Source organism: Lynx canadensis, chromosome D4, assembly GCF_007474595.2.
Source record: "Lynx canadensis isolate LIC74 chromosome D4, mLynCan4.pri.v2, whole genome shotgun sequence".
NCBI classification, from domain to species: Eukaryota; Metazoa; Chordata; class Mammalia; order Carnivora; family Felidae; genus Lynx; species Lynx canadensis.
Window position 1 is genome coordinate 8,702,535 of NC_044315.2, and position 21,354 is coordinate 8,723,888.

Sequence of the window (21,354 nt, forward strand, 5' to 3'; positions counted from 1 at the left end):
CTGGACTAACAAAAATACAGTATTTATTAGCCAAACACTCCACAATAAACGAAACTCATAATGAAGATGCTAAACCAAGAGCAATTGATGATTAAAAAGGAATTAATAATTAAATTAACAATAATTAATAATTAAATGAATAATAACTGAAAACCTGACCAACTCACATCTGTAGGGGTGAGGATCCTCCCTAAATATCCTTTCTAAAAATTTACAAGAATTCTATTTCTATGAGGCATGCCCAGTGGGAGCTTTGGAACGTTGGCAAGCATTGCCGGGCACTAAGCCATGTTAGGAGAATATAGAATAAATAAATAGACCAAGTTTAGTTTATTAATAACAAATTGAGTAACCCTTAATAATGCATTTAGTAATTTACCAGTAAATAGTCTCTAGCCATTCATAAAAATAGAAGTCCATGGAATTGAACTGGGTATGTGGTTCTGTTCACAGCCTACCGGATCATCCATCTCACCTTGACCCTTTCCCGACTGGATGGGCAGCCATCTGGTTCTCAGAGTAAATGAAATCAAGTCATGGATCCAACCCCTAGTCATACTGCCAATTTAATTTTCTCCTATGGCCACAGGATGTATGCCTTACCATGGAGGCAATTGACTGCCGGGAAAATGGAGGGGTGATATGACCTTAGCCCTGCTGGAAAATGCATCCCAGTGATGAGTGGTGGGTAGGTAACGTCACATTTCGTTAAAAGAAGTCTACAGTCTCAGAGAGGTGTAGGGGAGGTTACTCCCCAGTCGACCTTGGGGGTTATGTGAGGGTGTTGGCAGTGTTTTCCATGAGGAGTTAGTTTCGTGGAATGGCAGTCATCAAGGATAAAGTGGCTGTTTAATTAGGAGTAGGAAGTGTGAATAAAAAGTTTCTTGTCTAATCTGCTGGTCGTTTGTATCCTTATCGCTGTCAGAAGTCTCTTCACAGAATTTCGAAATCATTGCACAGGTAATGATTAACCTCAGAGGCAGGCCTGGAAAAGAGCCATTGATGGTGATGGAGTGGCGCGGCCAGATCCGGTCACCACAGTGAACTCGAAGTAGAGGTTCTTTTTCAGATACTTGACAGATGAAATTAATTATCCTATGGATAGTTCTTGTTCAAAACGCTCCCCATCAGATATCCGGTGCGTCCTTCCTTCTGACGCTCCTTTTGCAACTAATCTGGTCCGTGAGAATTTTGGTGATGCCTCTTCTCGGATTTCTTCCCCTCCTGTGTTGTTATTTCTTCAAGTTCTGCTGCTGCCTCCAGATCTCACTTCTGTGTTCTCCACCTTCTCCCATTGATTTGATCATTTTTCATTTCTGTCCTTCAAGACTCCTTGCAAACCCAGCCTAACTTGGATTAAGTGAAATTGAGCTGTCTACACCCATCGTTTTTCCCGGGTCCGAAATCACTAGATGATGTAGTATGGAAAAGACAGGAGAACATAAAATAACGTATATGTGAATTTACAGCTCTTGTTTACCCTGCTTGGTTTTTAAAATAACATTTCCTGGGATGCCTGGGTGGCTCAGTCGGTTAAGCATCTGACTCTTGCTTTTGGCTCAGGTCACCATCTCACAGTTCATGGGATCAAGCCCCGTGTCAGCCTCACAGTGCATTGACAGTGCAGAGCCTGCTTGGGTTCTCTTTCTCTCCTCTCTGCCCCTCCCCTGCTTACTTTCTCTCTCTCAAAACACATAAAGAAACATTAAATAAAACAACACATTTCCTGATTATGGAAGAAATGCTTGTCCATTTTAGGAAATTTGGCAAAATATGGGATGTTTCCTTTATTAACAGGAAAAGATAATCATCCGTAATCCTATTCTGCAGGGTAGACACTTAATATTTTGTTGTGTTTCTTTTCTGTCTTCTTCTGTAGTCTATGTAGAGTGCTTACTATGTACTAGATACTGTGCTAAACATTTTACGTGACCACCCTATGAAGTATGGTTATATTTTTGTCATGTTAAAGATGAGGAAATAGGGCCCAGAGAATGAAATTACTTGACCAGGTGAATGAAGAAGAAAACAAATAGATAAGAATCTGTGATATTAACTCCATGCTATTCTGGTTACCATTCTGCTCCGTTGATACTAGATTTCATTATTAAAATTAAATTTATTAGTGATCAGAGGATCAACTTTCAAAACCTGATGAGTTATTATCTTGGAAAAAATAAATGCATATTAATGATGGCTCAAAATTTTAATTTCTTTTTTAAAAATATTTTTTAGGGGCGCCTGGGTGGCGCAGTCGGTTAAGCCTCCGACTTCAGCCAGGTCGCGATCTCGCGGTCCGTGAGTTCGAGCCCCGTGTCGGGCTCTGGGCTGATGATGGCTCGGAGCCTGGAGCCTGTTTCCGATTCTGTGTCTCCCTCTCTCTCTGCCCCTCCCCCGTTCATGCTCTGTCTCTCTCTGTCCCCCAAAAAAAATAAATAAACGTTGAAAAAAAAATATTTTTTTAGGGGAGCACAAGTGGGGGAGGGGCAGGGAGACAGAACAGAGCATCTGAAGCAGGCTTTACACTGACAGGCTGACGCAAGTGAGCCCACTGTGGGGCTCGACCTCATGAGCCATGAGATCATAACCTGAGCAGAAGTCGCATGCTCAACCGACTGAGCCACTCACGTGCCCCCTTTACATTTTAATTTCTTAAGAGTACCATTTGCCTTCTCTAAAATGGGGTGGGGAATTATTACCCATGCAAAATGCCCTAAACTGAACCCCATTCTTGTCATTTTCCTCGTTTCTAATTCTTTCTTTACTGTTCTGAATGAACTGATGAATTTGTCAGGTGAGAAGAGGAAGAGAAGAATTCATCTTGTTAGCCCCCAGAGGATTCACATTCAACTTCTTCGCTCAGCCCTTCTGCTGCCCTGGCAGAGTGACAAGTACCGTGAACACCACGTTCGTTGCTTTCTCTCTCATTTCACTCTCCTGCTATTTCCCCAGTGGCATTAATCATAAAATGGGCAGAAGTCGAAGTTCTCAGCTGACATAGCAACATCTGACAGAATTTCCTTCATAATAGAAGGTGGATGAAATGTATGTAAAACGTTGCTGTTCTGAACGTGATATTTTATCATTATGTGATGTGCATTTTCTTCTACCAGTGATGGATGTCCTCCTAAATAATATTCTACCAGAGGCTAATTAGAAGTTCTACCTCATCTCCATCTAAAGACACTTGTGTGGAAAATGTTATCGGAAGTCATTATACACGTGCAAATTTTTAATCTGCTTTTCCGCGTAATGGTTGGTAGACTTACACATTTGAAAGGAATGCATAATTTTGATTCTTTAGATATATTTATATTGTTTGTGAGCCTGTCAACTGTATCTCTTTTATAAATGAGCTTCAGGAGGCACTGCTGCAGAATTTCTTCCAACCACTGTCATTTGATTCCTGGATTTCCTATGAAATGTCAACACTACTGCTGATTATTAAGAAAGCAGAATAAATAAGCATCCAAAATGGTATTTTTGCAGTTCCTGATTTCAAGTACTGAATAACAAGGTTAATTTAAAACAATAAGATGTTATGTTGTAACAGATATGAGATATAAGGTAAGATGATTCATGTCAGCCTTTTCTTTTTATGGATGAAGAAACTGAGTTTATGGCTGGCCCAAGGTTAACAGCTAAGAGGGAAGTCTCCTGCCCATGTGCAACCAAATCCTCTATAATATCTTAAAGCAGAAAGCACTTATTTATTCACTGCTTGCCAAAGGTTTTGGATTTTGAAAAACGACCTGGAAAAGTGAACGCTTTGCAAACTCATAGGATCTGAAATGGGGTTGCCCCACTCTCCCACCATTTCTGCAATCAGGGTATGCAAGGCCAGTCAATGGTCAAAATTTTGAACTCCTTACAGACTTACAGAAAATTTGCAAGAATGGTACCAAGAGTTTCTAGATGTCCCCGTCCCGGTATACCCTGTTCTTAACATATTATATACTGTAATATAATTATCATAACCAGGAAATTAACATTGGTATGGTGCCATGAACTAAAGGCGTCATTTGAACTTCACTTTGAGACGTTCCACTCCTGTCCTTTTCTATCGCTGCTGTTCCCATGATGCAATTCAGAATTCCATATTGCATTTAGCTGTTCTTTCTCTCTGCCCTCCCATAATCTGCAACAGCTCCTCAGTCTTTCATTCTCCTTTATGACCTTGACAGCTTCCAAAGAATACTGATTGGTTTATTTCACCACGTGTCCCGCAATTGAGGCCTGTCTGGAATCGTAGGGTTGGATTGAGGCCATGCGTCCCCATCAGAAGCACCACACAAGTGGTTCCTCATCCTTCTCAGTACATCAAAGTGCAGCATTTATGATGTCCAAGTTGGTATCAATCGCCTGGTCAAGATGGTCACCTCAGACTTTGCCACTATAAAGTTACTGTCCCAATGGCCACAACGGAACAATTTGAGCAAAAGGATAGATAATGATGGTATTAGATTGTGACCCATAAAATAAAAAATATGAGTTAATGGTGATATAAATAAGTAACTGATAAAATAGGTACAGTCAAGTCTTGTTATTTGCTGTGGTTAAGTTCTATGACGTCACTGTGTGAATCTGAACTAGCTCATACTGAACCATTGCTCCTAGGGGAAATACAGGGTTAGGTTCCTGTAAGCCTTGGGTCAGAACCTCTTTATCAGCTGCTCCAAACATAACCTGGTTTTATTTTTCTGTTTAAAGACTCTATTTAATTTCATTTGTGGATTCATTCATCAACAGTACCATAACTCATGCCTGAAGGAAGCTCATTTAACTACACATTTTCTCTGTAGGGCACAGAGATAGGGACACCGGACAGCACATCAACACTCTGACTGGGGGACATTTTAAACAGTGAAGCTACCAACAAAAAGCACAAAAATGTGAAAAGTGTGGCATTCGATTGGTCAGAAAAAGGACACTTCTTTACAGTAGGAGAGCCAAAAGAAAGAGGTAGAATGTTGCCTTGTTGGACCTCAGTGGGGAATGTGTGTACTTCGTGAATCTCAAAGTGTTCCCTGCTCTGGACGTGCCCATGAAGGACCAAGAGAGTGCCATGAGTACTGATTTTGAGGTTACAAATAAATTTCAGCCTGAAGGCGAATTCTGAAATTCCTAATAATGAGGATGGACTGTATATGGGGGAGAACTGACCACTCTTCTTGGCAGTAGAACTCTAAAAAAAATGAACAGACTGAAGGGCACAGCAAATGGCCAGCCCCCCAGGCACCCCCTTCAGTGACCATTGCTGCAGATGGACCACCAAGGGATGCTACAACAGTGGGCAAATCTTGGAAGAACAAAGGGATTTGCATAGTTTCAAGGTATCTGCCCGAAGACACTTACTACAGGGGGAAATGCAGTAAATTTATATTCACTTCAAATTTAATATTGCATTTCTTTATTTTTCTTATATTACATAGCATTAGCAGATGTTGACTACGAATACATATACATAGATGGTACGTGCTCAAGTTCTTCTTTTTTTCTTTTTTGTTTTTTATTAGAGAGTGCAAGCAGGGGAGTGGCAGAGGGAGAGAGAGAGAGAATGAATCCCAAGCAGGCTCCACACTCAGCATGGAGCCCAACGTGGGGCTTGATCCCATAGCCCTGAGATCATGACCTGAGCCGAAATCAAGAGTCAGACACTCAGCCATCTGAGTCACCCAGGCACCCCTCAAATTCTTGATGATAAGGGGATCTCCAAATTTTTTATTGTGTTTTCACATCTGGGTCATTAGCTAGTATTTGGTCAAAGCTGTTAATTTATGTAAAACTGGAGAAGAGTCACAGAAGCTGCCCCTTCAAGGAGAGATTTGGGACATTTAAGGATCCCTGTGTGAAATTATCCCAGGTAGAGGTAAGCACTTCCCCTTTGGTGTTCCCACTGTGTCCTATTTGAATAGACTAGAAATACCTATTTCACACTATAAATTGATGGTGTGCACACCTGTTTCCTGAACAGATCGTTTCCTGAGTACAGCGGCTGCCTTCTCTCCCTTTATATCTCCAGTGGCGAGTGTGAAGTGTATCTCCCTTTATATACTCCACTGGCAGTGTCTCATATATAGTAGGTGCTCAATAAACATTAACTGGAAATGGACAGGGTAGGATCCAAGATGGCTACCTTGGGTCTGCTGGACATCCACCATCCATACTTTTCCACACAAATTTTTGTTCTTGCCATATTTTCAGATGCTAATGTTTATCTCCCACCCGTGGTGAAAACAGGCATGCCCTTTGTTATACTAGTTAAAGGTACTTGGAAATGAAGACCTTTGTAAGCACATTTGGTTCGCGGGGAGTTTTTTTGTTTTACATGTCTTAGTTCAGATGTGACCTTAGGTATTTTATTTATATATCTACCTTTATCCTATTAATGGTGGTACTGCTGTCTCTAGAGGCAAAACAGATGAGTGGCAGTGTTAGGGATTTTATGAAGCAGCTTCTCTGAAAAAGCTTTTATTCTGAACAAGTGCCATGGTTGGTTCTGAGCACTTGGATGGCTTCACATTGAACCACGTGTATTAGGGAAGCTAACTAACATAGCAGCTCCCCAAATCCAGAGACTTAGCATAATGCAGTGCAATGCAGTGTTCCTGGTTGGGCAGTTCTCCCTGAGACACTGTTTCAAGGACTCAGGCTTCTTCTCTCTTGTGGCTCTACCCACCTCCAGGTCCTCAGAATCCTCTCCCTTCAGCTTACGGGCCTCGTCTAGCTCTGATTTGCTGCCTTCTTCCCACATTCTCTTGGAAGTGAAACAATCATGTTTCTACCCTTAAGCGCAAGGCATGCTGGGAAATGTCTAACTTAGTGTGCCCATGAGAAAAAAGGGCAATTGTTTGGTGAACAACTAGCCAGTCTGCCTCACTAGCTCATCCTGGCATCTCTCTCTCAATTCTCATATCACTTGTTTTCCTTTATTCTTCTTTAGATGCTTAACACTTTGCTCATTGTATTTATTCATTCATTGATAAACCCATTGATACCATAATGGGCTCCTACAACATGCCAGTTGATGGAAGTTGCATAGAAAAATCAGGTACAGGGCCCTCCCTGGAATCCAATCTTGCTCAACTCTTAGCTATCAGAGTATTGGTAAGTCATGAAAAAAATATGCGTGTGATTACCTATCTCACCAAATAAGTACTTTAAGCTACTCAGATGTCTAAATTTTGCTGTCCACTCATTTGTTCATATTTCACCTTTTTATAATCTAACTGGAAACAAGCAGAAGCAGATATCTAAGATTTAGGGAAGATGTAAAGGTAAGGAACTTTAAATTATCTCTTAGAATTTTGTTATCCTTGAACATTTGAAAAAGTTATCATTCAGTCTTATTAGAGAATTGGTTTTGAGAACCACTGGTCTTGTCTCTGATCATCTTTGGGCATGGTATTCCTTCTTTGTTACTCTGTAAGCAGTTTGAATTTAGGGACCTCGTGTAACATAAAACTTTTTTTCTACCCTTTAAACTCTTAAACACTTAACTGATCCAATTATCTTTTAAAAAATGATTACTTATATGATTTTTTAAGTAAAGTTTACTTATTTTGAGAGAGAGAGAGAGAGAATGCAAGCAGGGGTGGGGCAGAGAGAGGGAGAATCCCAAGCAGGCCCCTCAATGTTAGCTCAGAGCCCAATGTGGGGCTTGAACTCAAACTGTGATATCGTGACCTGAGCTGAAATCAAGAGCCAGACCCTCAACCGACTGAGCCACCCAGGTGCCCCATTACTTGTATGATTTTTAAATGTACTTATCATAGAAAAGATTGAAAAGCCAGATAAACAAAAAGACAAAAATGTTTGTTATCTTACTTCCCATAGAGACATCCTACTAAGATGAGATGTGCATTTCCAGTCTTTTTTCTGTACGTGTGTTTCTGACTACAATATACACACACTTTTATAACAACGGGATCCTAAACATAGGGCTATAATTTAAAAAACTCATGTATTAACATATCCATCCTTATGTTGGACATGTTTTTGCTAGGGTTTCCTTTTGAGCTTATTAAGAGTAGATTAAAAGTGAATGAATAAAAAAACACCTACAAGAAACTTACACCTGTATGTAAAACAGGACATCAAAGAGGAAGTAATGCAGAATTGAGGAGAATGGCTGAGGGCATTTTGTGTCTGAAGCAGACGTGGTTGTTAGTGCTTAGACCTGAGTTTAAATTCAATCAACCTAATAATCATAATCACAATGTAGATTATTTTGCATGAATAAAATAGTTATAGTTGGGTCACATGTTCAAGTCTTTTTGTTTTGTTTTTTTTTTTTTAATGTTTATTTATTCTGAGGGAGAGAGAACACAGGGAAGGGGCAGAGAGAGAGGGAGAGAGAGTCCCAAGCAGGTTTCATGCTGTCAGCGCAGAGCCTAACGCTGAGCTCGAACTTAAACCGTGAGATCATGACCTGAGCCAAAATCAAGAGTCAGAGGCTTAACTGACTGAGCCACCCAGATGCCCCCCCCAAGTACTTCTTTGTGATAAATAAAAGGCCAACATTTATATATCCTAGCTTTATAGTTTACTAACTGCAGTCTTTCTGGGCTAAGTTTTTCTTCTTTGCGAGACGGGCATGAGGCTAGTATGTACCCCACCGAGCTGTTGGGAGCATTTAATGAGCCGATACATAGGAAGTGCCTGGTGACCGGCAATGCTCAATAGCTATTAGTTATCATGACACCACATATGAATTAAAAAACTGTAGGTGGTAGTCTCCCTTTAAGTAGGCTTTAAGTCAGTGATTCTCAGCCAGGAGTGATTCCCCTCACCTCATTCCCCAGGGGACGTTTGGCAATGTCTGGACACATCTTTGGTTGTTCCAACTGAAGGAGGGGGTGGTAGTGAAGGGGGTGTTACTGGTATCAACTGGGCAGAGGCCATGGGTGCTGTCGCATACCCTAGAGTACACAGAACACCCCCCATAACCAGGAATTATCCTGCCCCAAGTGCCGATAGGGTAGATAACTGCGTTTCTGCTTTAAAAGGATGTATATGCTGGACTGTCATAGATGGAGGGGGTGACTTTGCCACCAAAGTCACACAATTAGGAAGTAACCTCTGATGGTCAATTAACATGTCTGGAAAAGAGGTTAATAGCACTCGATTCACCTGGTGTTTGTGGAGATCAAATGAAAAACTGTATTTAACTCTTCTGTAAACTCAGATACTGTGCAAGTATAGGTTCATTCTAAATTGTTTTCCTTACCTTAAAATTTTTTTTCATTTTCCCACTGAAGTGTCTTTTTAGACATTTTTCCCCCTAATTACTTCCTCCCATCATGACATGTTAATACTACAGGTATGCTGGATATCTATGAAGTCCGATAGGGTTGAGAGCCACAGCCACTATGATATGCAAGGTGTGTGTGTGTGTCAGAAGAACCAATTTCACCCCTCTGTGGCCCTATCCCCACCGCTGAGAATGCATGTCCTAAATAAAAGGGAATGAATTCTGAAAACAGAAGTATTTTTTTTTCCGTGATGTTGTGATTACTTCTTAAATTAAAAGTAGCTTGTTATTATCTGTTTTGTATTTGGAATCACATTGAGACAGCAATAGGAGACTTGAAAATAATACCGTGGATTTAAAATGCCTGTAGTCTTGGGGCGCCTGGGTGGTTCAACCGATGAACTCTTGATTTCAGCTCTGGTCGTGATCCCAGGGTCATGAAATTGAGTTCCACATGGACCTTCATGCTGGGCATGGAGCCTGCTTGGGATTCTCTCTCCTTCTCTCTGCCCCTCCCCCGTGCGCACGCTCTCTCTGTCTCTCTCTCTCAAAATAAATAAATAAACTTAAAATACGTGCTCGTACAAATGAGTGGGGATTTAGTAAAATCTGCAAATGCAAAAATAAGATCTGCTAGAGGACAAATATAGAAGACACACTGAAGAGATGAGAACTTTCTAGAGAGGCTGCTAATCTGAATCTAAGCTTACCGTGAAAAGGAAACAAAACGGGGGATTGAGAGGCGTAGAATGGAGGGGAAACTGCTGGATAAGGAAGCTGAAGGGAGTCATGTTCTCTTTTCTTTGTAGGTGACAGGTACTATAATAACTAGATAGCTTTTTTTTCTGATGTGTACGAAAAGGCAGGATTCTGTACAACTATGTCTGCAAGGCGAGGGGCACGTCTCGTGTCAGGGAACACTGGGGCTTAAGCTGTACGTTAGCTGTCTGGTCATCCCGTGCAGGTCTGGAAGGAATCTTCATGCTGCCTGGCCCGTGTCCATCTACTCCTGCTCTTCCTTACTTCCCCGCCTCCCGTTTGTAAATCCTCTCTTTCAGTCCCATCTCCCAGCCTCCCTGCGATCCTTGTGGGTTCCTACTTCCATACTCTTGCTTGTAACTCCTATTCCATCCGGGCTCCCTTCAGACTCTTCCTTTTCGTCCCCGCTACCCGACGCTGACCCTGAGAGGTAGGTGTGAGCCTCACTTTACAAGTGCACAACCCACCTTGGGTCCCACAGCTGGGGTGTCCAGGCTCCAGGTCTTTGGCCTCGGGGTCGGATGTGCTGTCTGCTCTGGCTGAATGGGCCTCTCTGGAAACTTGTCTGAAGCGTTGGAGATGTTCGGTGAACATTTTTTTCTCCCGGTGAGTGTACAGGTAGATACGTTTTACCTTGAAGGCGGATGAAATGATGGTAGATGGAACGGCCACCGTTATCTGCATTATAGGTTTTGCATTTTATTTCCTGCCCACTTGTTGGCATCTGTCAGCAACTGGAAATAAAATTTTGTAGCTTCGCCCCGCTGTCTGCAAAAGTTTTGGCGTGGGGCAAGAGGAGAGCTAAGTGTTGGTTGCACGGTATGAATGCCATACGTGTTGGTTCTCTGTAGTACGCTGTGAGTTTTTAGGCATGTGCTGTAGGTAAGTGACCACATATAAGTAGAGGCCAAGGTGTTCACAGGCAGTGCTGGGTGTTATGCTGCTTAAAGAAGGAATTTGCTGCGCTTATTTTTGTATCCACAGGCCTGGACTGATCATGGAACATGATTGGCGCTCAATACGTGTTTATTGAAGTAAAGGAGCTATTGTTTCTCTCCTCCTCTATATGGGGTGTCTGCCAAGTCTGTAACAATTCTCCCTTCTCTGTGAACTCAGAATTGGCATTGGCTGTTTCTTCTCCGAATTCCTGCACCCACCCACCCCCAGCCATAGTTCATTGGCCAGGGTCAAACACCTGACCATCGCTGGCTCGATTCCCATCCTGGAGATTTGGAATTGAGACAGTGAGGGACTGAGGGTCAGTCTCTGTGGCAAAACCCAGAACATGTAAATATGGGGACTGGCGCAGAGCGGTCGTACGGATTGAAGGTTGGAGAAAGCTCAAGTTACATGCTCAAAATCTGAAGCCACTGTGTAGAGAAGAGCAGACAATATGGAGAGAAATTCTGGGCAGGTTCAGTTTGCCTCTGAGTCTTGGTTGCAGTTCTATTCGATGCCTTGAGACGCGATTGTGTTCTTCTTAGTAAATTTATTTTTGTGTTAAAGTTGGTCCGAGTTGGATTGAATTATTTGTGACTAAAGATCCTCCACCACTATATCAAAATTTCAGATTTCCCATTTCAGTGAAGGAAACCGCACCATGTAGAGAAGCCAGATAAAGGGGAGAGACCAAATTTAGTTTAAAAACTATTTTTTTTTTAATTTTTTTTTCAATGTTTATTTATTTTTAGGACAGAGAGAGACAGAGCATGAACGGGGGAGGGGCAGAGTGAGAGGGAGACACAGAATCGGAAACAGGCTCCAGGCTCCGAGCCATCAGCCTGGAGCCTGACGCGGGGCTCGAACTCACGGACCGCGAGATCGTGACCTGGCTGAAGTCGGACGCTTAACCGACTGCGCCACCCAGGCGCCCCTAGTTTAAAAACTATTAACAGAGGGGCGCCTGGGTGGCTCAGTCGGTTAGGTGTCTGACTTAGGCTCATTTCATGATCTCACGGTCCATGAGTTTGAGCCCCGCGTCGGGCTCTGTGCTGACGGCTTGGAGCCTGGAACCTGCTTCGGATGCTGTGTCTTCCTGTCTCTCTGTCCCTCCCCCACTCACACTCTGTGTGTGTGTGTGTCTTTGTCTCAAAAATAAACATGGAAAAAAATTAAAAACTATAAACAGAAATCATTTGGAAATTGTCCATATTAAAAACAGATTTGAGGGGATCGGTAGGATAATGCTGAGGGGCTTCCGTGCATTTTTAGTTTTGAAGTAGCAGGAAATTTTTTCCTTCAAGGTGAAAAACATGAGGTGAGAAAAACAGAAAGTGCCTAAAATTATAGATAGTAGTCAATGATACAGCCAAGGCCCAAATTGATACACAAGAAACCCAAGAGTCATTCCTCTGTGCTTCCCAAACTTCAGCCCTCCTATCCAACCCACTGCCAAATCCTGTCTCTTTTCCCACTTAGTGGTCTCTTGGTCTGTCTCTGTCCACTCTGAGCGGCCATTATTTCTCATAAGGACTCATGCCATGACCTTCTGTAAGTGGACTGCCAGAGGCCAGTCTTGGCACCATTGTTTCTCCACACTGTGACTAGAGTAGCCTGCTAAACATGCCCAATTGGTGTGTCACCTCCTCGAGGTAAGACTTGGAGAGGCTTTCTTTTGCTCTGCCCCACAAAGCCCTGTAAGGGACCCTGGCTGTCCAGCTACCAGCCTCATATGGCCCCCACTCCCCTCCCTGTCTGTGTTCCTCGTGGGCTTCCATTCATTTCCTGGCCCCACCAGTCTTCTTTGGCTATGGGGACTTTGTACGCATTGTCCTCTCTACTGGAACCTTCCTTTCTGCCTTCCTTGGCTTCTCTGACTAGACCTGTTACTCCTAGCAGAGCACTGTGTTCCCATCCTTTCTCCCACATGCCCTAGATATGGTTTCTCTTTTCCTTTTTTCTCCTTGTTTTGTTGTGTCTCTGTTGTAGGCTGTAAGCCCCACAAGGGCAGGGAATCTCTGCTTTGATCCTGGCCCCTGAGAGGGTGATCGATGAATATTTAATGAGTGAATACATATGTGAAAGAGGAAAAGAAAGAAAAAGCAAGCAAACCCCAAAAAAGCAGTCCAATTTTCTCATTTTTTTTTCAAAGACTTGTTTTCCATAATTCAGTTGTTTGTAACTCAGTTTCTCTTAGATACTGGGCTAGTGATGAACAATATTATTAACTCTAAGCTCCCTTTACAAGTAGGAGTATAAGGTTATCAGTACCTAAAATATAATTCATGTTAGTAGGACTCCTAGGCCAGCCCATAAAGGCCTGGTTAACCCATAGTGTCTCTAAAACAGTAGTTTTAGGTCCTGAAACCTCCTAAGCTTCGGTGTGTCTTGAGAGGGACACAGGCAATATGAAGGAAAGAGGACTCCAGTTACTAGTGGAGGCAAGATGTTCTGAGAGACATGTTCTAAGGTCGGCCATTTTCATGGTAAGTGTGGGATAGGCAGATGGGAATGGAGGGCAGGTCTGGGGACCATCCATGGGATTAAGTTGCTCATAACCGGTTGGAAGGACTGGCTAGGATAGGTCCCCTTTCCTCTTGTGTATGTCCCCTTTGAAAGTGTGTCCTCTTAAGCAGAAGACCCTGCTTGACAAAGACCTTTCTTTGCTCTTGACCACAGAAGTAGTTGTACTTTGGGCTCGAGTTTCCACATGAGCATTTTATCCTAAGAGGAAGAAAAGGGAAGGCATTTCCCAAGGTGCAGGGATTGGCCCAGAAGCCCTCAGAGAGCAGGAGAGTGAAGTCAGTTTGTGGAAGTGATACTAGATATTGTTGGCTGAAGAGGAAGGTGCATGGTGCTTGGGGAATGACAAGGCAGGAAGGGAGAAAAGAGAAAACACAGACTTCTTGCCTGAGAGTAAGGGACACAGATATTCTCTTAATTCAAGAACCAGGTTTTCTGACAAATATTCCCAGAGCGCATGGCTCAGGAGAAAGGCCAGTTACTTCAGATACACCTTTCTAGAGACTATCACTTTTATTTTTGAAAGAATAATCTGGCTGCAACGTTAAGAAAAATCTAAAATCCAGAAAATACCACATTATAGAAAGAGCTCCATAGCACGAGTTGTTTTCCTGAAATGAGATCATAGAACACTCCGCAAAAGCTTTTTGTGAAAATTCCAGCAAAGAGGATTGCCTGAAATTAAACCCAGTGTTCTTTCCAAAGAGTTTTGCAAATACCATCCGTGCAGTAAAAAGCATAGGAATTCTTATGAGAACACATTTTGCCAGGATTCATCACCCCCTTCTCTTTCACTCCGGAGGTGGCCTCTTATCCGTGGTTGTTGGATGAAACCAGTGAACCAAATACTTGAAACCAATTTGCTGGTTTGAGAAGAAGTTACTGATTCTCACAGCAGGTGTATACTTGGAAAATTGCATTGTTTAACTCTGCATGTGGATGATTCTTGCCTCATACTCCTTTAAGTCAGGCTGACGGAGTGAGGCATATGGATTCTTCTTGCTTTATTGAAGTCTTCAGAGGAGTTGAAAAATACTTAACAGGTCTGAATGTTGCCTTGAGTTTAAAATACTTCATGTGCTTCCCAAAATGTCTTTTTAGGTGAGGGATACTTTTTGCAAGTATCTGCATTATTCGTGGAGGAGGATGTTGCGAGGGAAATTTCTTGGGCATTTTGTCCAGTACCAAGAAGGCAGTGGAGAAGACTACCAAGTTAAATAGATAGATTTCTGGATCTAATTCAAAATGATCACTGCTTGAGCTCTTGGTGATTTATTGTTGTCAGAACTGCAAAGCCCAATCAATGTATTGTTTACATCAAGTTAGAATTTGTTGGTCATATGATCTAAATTTGTATTCTTGAAATAAAAGGAAGCTTCCTCTATCACTGAGGGAAAGGAAGAATAGAGAGGGTATGGTGTTGAGCACATGTATACTCTGTGTATTTGTATTATTTTCATTGAATAATAAAAGCTCAAAGGAATAATCAGTATTCAACTCTTGGGGTGAAAATAAACAAGAATTCAATACATTTTGGGTCAATATTTCTTCTGGATATTGTTTAAGAACATAGGGGTGCCTGTGTGGTTCAGTCGGTTAAGCATCCAACTCTTAATTTCAACTCGGGTCATTATCTCACGGTTTGTGAGTTCAATCCCCACATCAGGCTCTGTGCTGACCATATGGAGCCTGCTTTGGATTCTCTATCTCCCTCTCTCTCTACCCCTCCCCCACTTGCTCTGTCTCAAAAATAAATGAACATTTAAAAAAATTTTCAAAAAGAACATATATAGGGGTTCCTGGGTCAGTTCAGCGTCTGACTTTGGCTCAGGTCATGATCTCGCAGTTTGTGAGTTCGAGTCCCACATTGGGCTCCGTGCTGACAGCTCAGAGCCTGGAACCTGCTTCAGATTCTGTGTCTCCCTCTCTCTCTGCCTCTCCCTGACTCATGCTCTGTCTCTGTCTCTCAAAAATAAATAAACATTAAAAAAATATGTAAGATGATGAAGCCACATGCTGCTAAATATTCCCCTTTAAATCCTAGAAATGTGGGTCCCACCCCACTGCAAACCTTCCTCTTATACTTTTTTCCAAGAAACATCATTGACTCAGGGAAGGTTCATTTCAACAGGAGGTCTGCCATTTTGAACTAATTTGAGCAGCCTTTGTAGTAGGAAGAAATGATTTATTGTTCCCAGTCATCATTAATGAGACCATTGTGAGCAAGTCTGCTGATAAATGTACAGCCAAAAGGGAGAGTTTTAATTTGTGATCAGGAAAGTTTCTTTCTGCTAAACGGAGAGAGACATCTCTGGCTCCTACCTATATGGGTGTATAGTAGGAGATAGGCCTTATGGGTATTTATTGACTTCAAACCAGGAGGCTTTTTATTTTTTTATTATTATATGTTAATGTTTTTATTTTTATTTTTGAGACAGAGACAGAGCATAAGCAGTGGAGGGGCAGAGAGAGAGAGAGAGGCAGACAGAGAATCCGAAGCAGACTCCAGGCTCTGAGCTGTCAGCACAGAGCCCAACGCGGGGCTCCAACGCACAAACAGTGAGATCATGACCTGAGCCGAAGTTGGACGTTCAATCGACTGAGCCACCCAGGCGCCCCTAAACCAGGAGCCTTTTTAATATAGAGTCCTCATTTGGGGTGAGTAGTTGTTGGAGAAAAGAATCCAGTTAATATTTTCTTCAAACATCTGCATTTTTGGCTTTTTTTTTTTTTTTAACTGACAAGTTATTTCTCCTTTGGACCTCATGGTTGACACACAAGACTGTCACATGAACCAGAGAGAGAACTAAAACCAAAGAAAGGATCTAGTCAAAGGCATGCCACGGGGATCAAAGGAGACATTTCTGCAAATGGGCAAGAGACAAGCCACACGTGGACAGGTAGCAGTATGGGAAATAGTGAATCCCCTTGGTGATTACTGGTACAGGAAACTCGGGAAGTACATGGCCCCACATTAAGGATCTTGTGTTATAATTGTCTAAAGAACACACGGGCACACCAGCCATACACTGAACGTAAATAAATCATTATATTTCTAAACTGTTTTATGCTTCGGTGATTAGCAGCTTTGGGCTTCTTCTGCATTTCTTTTTTTTTTTTTTTCAACGTTTATTTTTTGGGACAGAGAGAGACAGAGCATGAACAGGGGAGGGGCAGAGAGAGAGGGAGACACAGAATCGGAAACAGGCTCCAGGCTCTGAGCCATCAGCCCAGAGCCTGACTCGGGGCTCGAACTCCCGGACCGCGAGATCATGACCTGGCTGAAGTTGGACGCTTAACCGACTGCGCCACCCAGGCGCCCCTTCTTCTGCATTTCTTGAGAAAACCTCTGGAAAGTCAGCAGTAACTAAGACTGAGGCAGCTCTCAAGGTGTGAGGTTCAGCTTCTTTAGGAATTCAAGTCACCTTGGGATTCAACCTCTAGTCTAGAGCAGGTCACGTGGAAGTGAAATTCTCCTGAGACACAAGAGCAGGAAGGAGGGTGTGGAGTGAGCCTTTCCTTCTTTGCTCAAGGGATGAGCCAAATTTAAAGGCGGTGGTAAGAACACTGATGGAATGACATTTTTAAGATCTTCACTGATGCTCCCTCTCTGACAGTTGCTGTTGCTTCTGCCTCCTCCCCTCCCCCACTGCACCCGCAGGTCCTATATAGGCATCATTTACTGTATGGGGAAAAATGGAGTTTTACCAAAGAATAGGGGGGAGGGAAGTCTTATGATTTTCAAAAGCTAAGACCCTAAGGGCACTTAGTAGTTGAGATGAGTTGGAGCAAAGCTGGCCTCTGGTAGAACGTGAAGGTTTGCAGGTGTGCAGGCAGGGAGGTGGGGAGACATCTCGATGCAGGTGAGGCAGGAGCTCCTAGTTGTTGGTAGGGAGGTGAGGGGGAAGGAAAGAAAGTGGTGGGGAAGAGGAGCGACAGAGAAAGCTCCTGGAAGTTGGGAGCCCCTCCTTCCTCTGGAAAGAGGCTTTGTGCGGGGAGGAAAGCAGTAGGTACAGAAACCCCAGAGGCCTTGGGTCGCCTTCCCTTTCCTGTAGGGCTCAAGGAGACTGCCAACTCCCAGAACAGAAATGGCAAAGTGGCGTCCAACGTACAGGTGTCCAAGGAACCTGTGGGAATCGAATGCACCAGCCCAGCGTGCAGGCGTTAGAAAGAATCCCCAGTGCTCACAAGTGCCACTGGCGTGGTAACAAAGACCCCACAGCCTTCCATCGGCCTCTGAAGTGAGGGCAGTCTTGTGAGATTGAGCCCTTAACCTGTGGGCTCTGGATAAGTCCACACAGTGTCAGAAGTGAATTCAGGGGCGCCTGGGTGACTCAGTCGGTTAAGTGTTGACTCTTGATTTTAAGGTCATGACCTCACGGTTCGTGGGATGGAGTCCTGTGTCATGCTGTATGCTAACAGCATGGAGCCTGCTTGGGATTCTCTGCCCGCCCCCCTCAAAATAAGTAAATGAACTTTTAAAAAAAAGAAGTGAATTGTATTGTGGGACATCCAGGTGGTATCAGAGAATTGGTTGGTGTGGAGGGAAAAAAAACCCATATGTTTGGGGACAGAAGTGTTTTGAGTAAACACTGTTCAGATCTTTTGACTTCTTCCGTGTTCTCCCAAGGTCCAATTCAGATGTCATTTGTTCCCAGCCACCTTTCCATCCTTGTGTTCCTTTGGCACTTTACGCGTTGATTATGGCCCTTTATCGAAGTTGGCCTCGGGTGGCAGACTGGGTCAGTGTCAGCTGCTGAGTGTGAACCCAGGAGGGTTCCGTCTTGTGTCCTCACGGCACCTGCCGTTCGTGTAGCATTTTAAGCTGCCAGGTATTTTGGGGCCTGGTACATAATAGAGTTTCAATACATATTTGTCAAACTAAATTTAAAATTCCAAAACTCATAATTAGAGAAGCATGAGACACATCCTTGAAAGAATGTTTAATTGGCATGGCTTTGATTCCCTCACTGCTTTTCTTTCTCCAAAGCTTTATTTCAAACTTTTTCAGACATCCAAAACAGCAAGAATCACTCACTGAATACCCATGTAACAACCACCTAGCTTGTATAATAGACTCTATTATTAAATGTGTCTTTGCGTATTTATGATATATTTATCCATCTACCCATCCATCAGTCCATATTACTTCTCCCTCACTGCCTTTCCAACGCAACCAGTGTTTGAGAGACCTTCAACTTGGGGATCAGATCTGGGATTAATTCCTAAATTCAGCCCTTATTTGTTGCATGACCCTGGGGGTGTGGCTTAAGTCGGGTCTGTTTCTGTCACTGGGGTGGACCATGCAACCTACTTCATGGGTTATGGTGAGGATAAAATGAGATAATGTGGATAAAGGGCCTGCCACACAATGCGTGTTTCATGTAGTAGCAAGAGAGTAAGTACAGTGTAAATATTTATGTCAACCATTAGCACTGATTTGCAATGATGTGTGCCTCTTGTGTTCTTGCTTTCAGCCCCTGCTTTGGGCTGAAATTCACAGGAGACAGAGTCTCAGACTCTTTCATGGTTATAAGCAAGAGGTCCCCGGACCTAAGAGGTCAAGGGTGGTCTGGGCTTTGGTGTGGAAACTGCATTGTGCATTCCCTGGCACAGTGTAGAAACCACAGATCTAAGAGTGGAATCACTGGGTATTTACTTACCCGAGACGAGAAGGGGTAATACCTTACCTAGAATTCAGAAGAACATTTGCTAAAAATGGAGGTAAGGGGAGAGTGTCTCCCACAGCCATAAACACCTCTTCCTGAGTCCTTTAGTGCAGAGCTTTGCATATTTTCTGGGGAGAGGCCCTCATCAGTACAACTTTCCACTCTAAGGCTACAGACTGTCTCCCCATCAGAGAACCAGAATTATGCTCAGGTTGTTTTTTCCTAAAATGGGCCTATACAGTTGTGGCCTGAGAATGGAGGATGAGGTCACCTTCCTTATGGCCTCAGACCAGGCAGCATTTGGGGTTGTTGGAAGGTTGGAAAAAGAAAATCTCATCCTTTATTTCCTGCCTTACTGTGACGTGTCCATCCCATGCCGAGTCATTTGCAATATCCTTCCTATCCCTTGGTTTAATCATGTTGAGTACAGGATGCTGTGAATATTATGCTTTGAATAGAATTGGGGTCCATCCATAGAAATTGTTTTCTCCTGCACACTTAGAGTTGGGTCTTCTTGACTGCACATTTGTGTTGGTGGATGTCAGTAGACTTGTCCCTGCATAAACTGAAAAGTTCCTAATGTTCTCCTCCTCCTAATGGTTCACAACCTACATGACATATCACATCAATCTGTGGAGCTCTTTTTAAATACAAGTGCCTTCTTTCCCCCAATTCTGCTCCCAACCCTTCGAGTCTGAGTCAGTGGGTCTTGGGATAGCCCACTGGAATCTACTCTTAAAAAATTGTTACAAATTATTTTACTTCACAGCCAGAACTAAGAACTACCTCTCTACTCTCAAGCTGTGGCTTTTCTTCATAAAAACAGACATGAAGCAGGGGTGCCTGGGGGGCTCAGTCCGTTGAGCATCCGACTTTGGCTCAGGTCTTGATCTCGTTGTTCGTGGGTTCGAGCCCCATGTTGGGCTCTGTGCTGACAGCTCAGAGCCTGGAGCTGTTTCGAATTTTGCATCTCCCTTTCTCTCTTCCCCTCCCTAACTTAATCTCTGCCTCTCTCTCTCTCTCTCTCTCTCTATCAAATATAAATAAGCGTTAAAAAAAAAAAAAGATGAAGCAGGTCTTTTTTTGAGATGGAAAATCTTGGTTGACCTTTCCATTTTTGCTTTGTCTTGCATCAGTTGATGGGCATAAAACAGAAAGCTAGCTGAAATGAAAAGATTAGGAAGAGTTCCAGAGTAAAAAGTTTGGGTGTCAAGGTTGGGCATAAACTCAGGAGAGCTCTTGAGGAGAATCTTAGCTAGCATAAAGAAGAAGAGAGGTTATCACAGCCAGCTGGCAAAGCAGACTGGGGATGATCAGGGAAAGGGTATAACCCGGGACAGAAGGGCACAGGCAGACTGAGTTACTGCATTTTATTCCATAACATCCAGACTTCACATTGTAAAATCCCAGGCATCTGTTGGCCCAGTGCCATTTGGGATATAGTTGTCATTGTCCATGCAGAGCAGATTTGGTTGTTCTCTATGGTGGCAGAATGGGACAGAATTTCAGTCAGCAAACAATTTAAGTACTATCTGAAGAAAGAATAAAATCCTGGTTGTTGTGTGAAAACCTACTGTTGTCATTTGCTGGTTAGATAAAAAAAAGTAACATCAAACCTTCAGATCAAGTGTTACTTGTTTGGAAGAAAATTCTGGAGAACATAGTGGAGAGTTTTTTTTTTATAGAAATGCTGCATTCATGATGCTCTTGATGACACAGACATAAATATATGGGAAATGGGAGCTACATGCCAATTGTGAGTTGAAAGGTGATCCAGGAGAGCTGGATGTGAAGGAGTTTGGAGTATAGTTGAATTGGAGGAGTTTTTTTTCTTTTCCTTAATGGCAGATAATAGTGATACATCTTATAACCATTGGTGTCTTACGTTCAGTGTAATAGGGTGTTTGTGTTGGTTTGTACGAAGGAGAATACTGGATAGAATTCTCCTCTAAATAGTCCCCTGAAAAAGCATATATAAAACATACAACTACAGAGGAGGCCGAGGGAAACACAGATCCTTGTGTAGCAAACTTGAATAAAATAAGTTTTCTCTCAAAAGAGAGCCGCCACCATATATTTACACAATAATAACACTTTCAAAGAAAAGAAGCTGGGTTTCACTGGACGTATTGCTATCTTCGTGGAATTTTTCAAAAAACAAATAGGCGTGTAAACCAGAAACTGATGGGTACAGGCAGATAGGCTCTCAGA

The 21,354-nt window shown here is 42.9% G+C and overlaps 1 long non-coding RNA gene across 7 annotated transcripts in view; it reads left to right on the forward strand.

Moving 5' to 3' along the window:
• Positions 1-16,051: 16,051 nt before the first annotated feature.
• LOC115499304 overlaps positions 16,052-21,354 on the forward strand; it is a 52,856-nt gene continuing 47,553 nt past the window's right edge. For all 7 annotated transcript variants that reach the window (XR_004344342.1, XR_004344343.1, XR_004344338.1 and 4 more), the window contains exon 1: positions 16,052-16,132. This is a non-coding gene — a long non-coding RNA (uncharacterized LOC115499304). The remainder of the gene's footprint in view (positions 16,133-21,354) is intronic.